The sequence below is a fragment of the Myotis davidii genome, unplaced genomic scaffold, assembly GCF_000327345.1.
Source record: "Myotis davidii unplaced genomic scaffold, ASM32734v1 scaffold980, whole genome shotgun sequence".
Lineage (NCBI taxonomy): Eukaryota > Metazoa > Chordata > Mammalia > Chiroptera > Vespertilionidae > Myotis > Myotis davidii.
Window position 1 is genome coordinate 45,487 of NW_006292236.1, and position 4,449 is coordinate 49,935.

Sequence of the window (4,449 nt, forward strand, 5' to 3'; positions counted from 1 at the left end):
CTAGGATACTGGCTCTTTTCCTTTTGTCCCACTACCCCTAGATGCATTCTCCATCACTTGGTATTTCAGTTGGGTTCATCCAATGAGAGGATTGGCAGCAGGAGACCCTGAGATATTTGTCCCCTTGTCCCTCTGTCCTGCCTGCTGTGCTAGTTACAGCTCTGTCACTCCGTCCCTCTCCATAAACACTAGCTCCCACTGGGCTCCAAGCAGTTGCTGTGTAACTCTAAACACTGCCCCTTAGGCCTAGGAGTCATGACAGTCGTGGGTGTTCGTCCCTTTAGTCCTCAGGAAATAGTTCTTTCACGAAAGCGTGCTCAGGTGAACCTCCTGAGTGTGATTCTGGTTCTTGCCAGGGCCCTGACAGATATACATAGAGCTCTGTGGAGAATCATCTTGCATACAATAAAGCTGAATTGGTCATTCACTCAACACTTACTAGTAAGTGAATACATTGAAAAAATATTATTCTAGGACAATACAGATACAAATATGAAAAATATCCCATTATTATCTTCAAGAAGCTCACATAGCTAAGGAGATTTGAGTTGAGTAAAAGTTTTCAGGAAAATGATTCAGTATAACTAATTTCTGGAATTTTATTAACCTTGGGCATCAATTAGGTAACCCTTTGGCTAAGTATGTCTCCAGAGTCCCCAGATTAGAATGTTAAGGTTTATTTAAATAATTTAAATCAGCTAAAAACCTGGAACCAATTGCTTAACCCAAAAATTTATGCTTTTGTATCCTAATGCATTATTCTCACGCACGAACGGTTACCCGGGAGTCCTCCTGTGGAAGACACACACACAGGAGCACAAAATTCTCCTAGTGTGAAGATTCTGGAGAGCAGGCACCTGCCTCAATCTCATTCTCCCTGTGGCTTCCAGCGTTCTCAGGTAGGGAGGGAATCATTTCCCAATGACAAGCAGAGAGCAGTACAGCAGAGCGGGTGAGAACACGAACTTTACCTAGATATGAACCCAGCTCCGCCACTTTCTAGCTGGATGACCTTGGCAAGTTATTAAACTCTCTGCCTCTTTCATCCTGTCCTATAACATCACCCTGGTTTGAGTGAGTTATTTGAAAAGCATTTAGAGTGGCATCTGTCTCACAGTAAGCACAATGTAAGTGCCTGTTAATACACCAGGTTGAAGTGGTGTTTTTACATTGCCTGGAAGCGCTGTAGCTGCAAATGACATTAATTCTTTCATTTTATAGATGATACTAGAGGCCCGATGCACAAAATTCATGCAAGGGGTTTGGCCCTTGCAGCCACTGAGGCTTGCCTCAGCCCTTGCAGCCCCAGCTTCATCTGGAAGGTCGGCCAGAAGGACGTCCAGAAGGTTGTTCGGCTGTCTGGTCTAATTAGCATATTACGCTTTTAGTATTATGGATAACTGAAGCCCAGGAGACGTTAATGCAATAAGCTAGTGTAGAAGGTGTCACTGCCCCAGGTAACCTCACTCCTAGGAAGATCTACTCACTGACACAGGATGCTTCGGAAAGAAATGGCGTGATCTTGTCCAACAAAACAAGCACATCTTTTTCTCTCAGAGTAGAAAAACATATGGGTACCCAATCCATTCTGGAAAAGGTTTGGTCACAAATGGATTAATTTTCATTTCACTAGAAACGTCTTAACTTTATTATTATCCAACACAAGTGTCAGTCACATGAAGATTCTGAGATTTTACCTTACTTGCAAGCTAACAGTGAGCCCTGCACTATTCCATGAATGCTGACAGAGATACAGGATGCATGGGTCCAAAACTAAGGGCTGTATTATTTATAGCATTAGCAGTAGCTAAAATATCAGCATTTTCTTGTGCCAGTTCCCTGGGCACAGGAATGTAAAAGAAGACAGTCAGCTGATACCTGCACATGAGTGAGTTGCAAAACAAGAGAAACCCTGAGATTAAGGAACCACAATATTTTACACCGGTGAGCTTGCCTGCACTTTGCTCTAAACGGAGACACCATCTCTGTCTTCTGAGGCTGTGTGCAATATAAACATCCTTGAAAAGGTAGTTTAGAAAAAAGTCAGTGTCTCTGCTTGCTAGATATGCAGAAACATGAAAGAACTATGGAGAATTATCTTTAAACTAGAGGCCCGGTGCACAAATTCGTGCATGGGTGGGGTTCCCCAGGGTGGCCTGCAGGGATCAGGATGAAGCCCGCAGTCCAACGCTGCCTGCAGCTCCTACCTGCCATTCCCACTCATCCCGGCCCCACTGCACCTGCCTTGGGCTCATGCCCAATCAGTCCTGACCAGGGAGAGGCTTGCCCTACCACAGCAGTGATCGCCAGCCGTGAGCCCTGAGTCTGGTGCCCTCCCGAGGGGAGTGGCCTGCAGGATCAAGCCAAAACCGAGTCTCCGACATCTCTCAAGGGGTCCTGGATTGCAAGAGGGTGCAAACCAGGCCAAGGGACCCCACTGGTGCATGATCGGGGCTGGGGAGGGATCGAAGGAGGGTACCGGTTGAAGCATCTGCCCCCTGGTTCAGGGGGGTCCCTCAGCCTAGCCTATGCCCTCTCTCAGTCTGGGACTCCTTGGGGGATGTCCATCTGCTGGCCAGCACAAACGGAGACATAGCATCAAGTCCCCCTGTGCCAGAAGATCCAGAGTCAAGTCCCCACCCACTTGCATGTGCCCCCTGGACTCAGCATTCAGCCTCATGGAGGGGCTGACAGGCCCGGACACTGCAGCAGTGGCAGCAGAGCAGCGAGGCTACATCGGCCCCCTGGAGTGGGTGCGTCATGCCTTCTTGCTTGCCCCTGTGGCCCCCGGCCGGATCCACAGGCCCGGACACTGCCACAATTGGCCCGCCGGAGTGGTGACAGGCCTTGACACTTCAGTGGCGCCATCTTTGTGATGGAGTGATGAAGTGACAGTTAATTTCCATACTGCTCTTTTATTAGATAGTATAATTTCTAGCCTTTATTTCTACACCATTTTAGTTTTTGGCAAATTTTCATGAATATTACCATCCCATCGATCACTATGGTTAATGTGCCTGACAGAAGCTGGGATCAATCTGTTTGCCTCATGCCTCATTTAATTAAAACTATAGTATGGTAGAACACAAAACATACTTGGGAACCAGGTAGAAGGGTGCGCACACATGGTCTGACCAATTTCAACCAGGTCCCAAGAGCCTGCGGTCAGTTAAATAAATCCTGCAAACTGGAGGCATCACCGCCAAAAGTCTGGTGAACCTGAACTTCCTCTCCCTGAAGGGAGCCTACACCGGGAGCAAGTAATAATCAACAGTTGTTCTGTGTGCATGAAACCAAAACAAGGCAGGTAAGCTAACCTGAACCAAACCTTATGCACGACCAGAAGAACAGTTTAGTTAAGGGGCTAGGACACTCCAAATATCTGACTAAGCTTCACTCTTCCCAACAGATTCCTCCTGCTAGGCTTCCATAGTTCCACAGGGCCCCCTACTTTCCCAGGCTCTGTTTCCCATTGCTGAGTAACAAATTAAAGCGCATTTAATGGCTTAGGGCAGTGGTCGGCGGCTACAAGCAACATGCGGCTCTTTGGCTCCTTGAGTGTGTCTCTTCCACAAAATACCACGTGCGGGTGCACATGTACAGTGCGATTGAAACTTCATGGCCCATGCACAGAAGTCGGTATTTTGTGGAAGAGCCACACTCAAGGGGCCAAAGAGCTGCATGTGGCTCGTTAGCCGCAGTTTGCCAACCACTGGCTTAGGACAACACACAGTATTATCTCAGTCTCTGTGGGTGAGGACCCTGGCACAACCGAGCAAGGTCCTCTACCCGCTGCACAGGAGATGGTGGCCGGAGCCAGGTTCTCCTCCAGAGACGCACGTCAGGAAGGGTCTGCTCCCAAGCTCCATCACCTAGCAAGACGGACTCTACATAGCACACACACAGGAACAATAGTCCATAGCAAGTTTTGAGTCCTGCCCTCATTTAAAGGGACGGGATTAAAGAAAGGCATGAACATCAGCAGGATGAGATCATGGGGATCCCCACTCGAGTCTATCTGCCACATCGCACCAGGCACATTCTTGAGAATTATATGGTCAGGTCCTGGAGGCCTTATATCAGCACTGTCCAATAGGAATAGAATGTGAAGCACATGTGTGATGTTGTTTTCTAATTGCTACATTAAAAAAAATTTAAATGCACACATAATAATAATTTATGTGATACAATAGCTACCATGAAATACAGTCTTACCAAAATGATAGTTAACCGAAAAACTATTTTCACACTGCTTCAGGTTTTAAATTTAAGTTAAATCAGATTTATAATCCAGTTCTTTAATTGTTATTCCATTACAAGTCCTCAACAGTCCAGTGGGACAGTGCTTTGGATTCCCTAGGTCAGTGGTCGGCAAACTGCGGCTCGCAAGCCACATGCGGCTCTTTGGCCCTTTGAGTGTGGCTCTTCCACAAAATACCATGTTCGGGT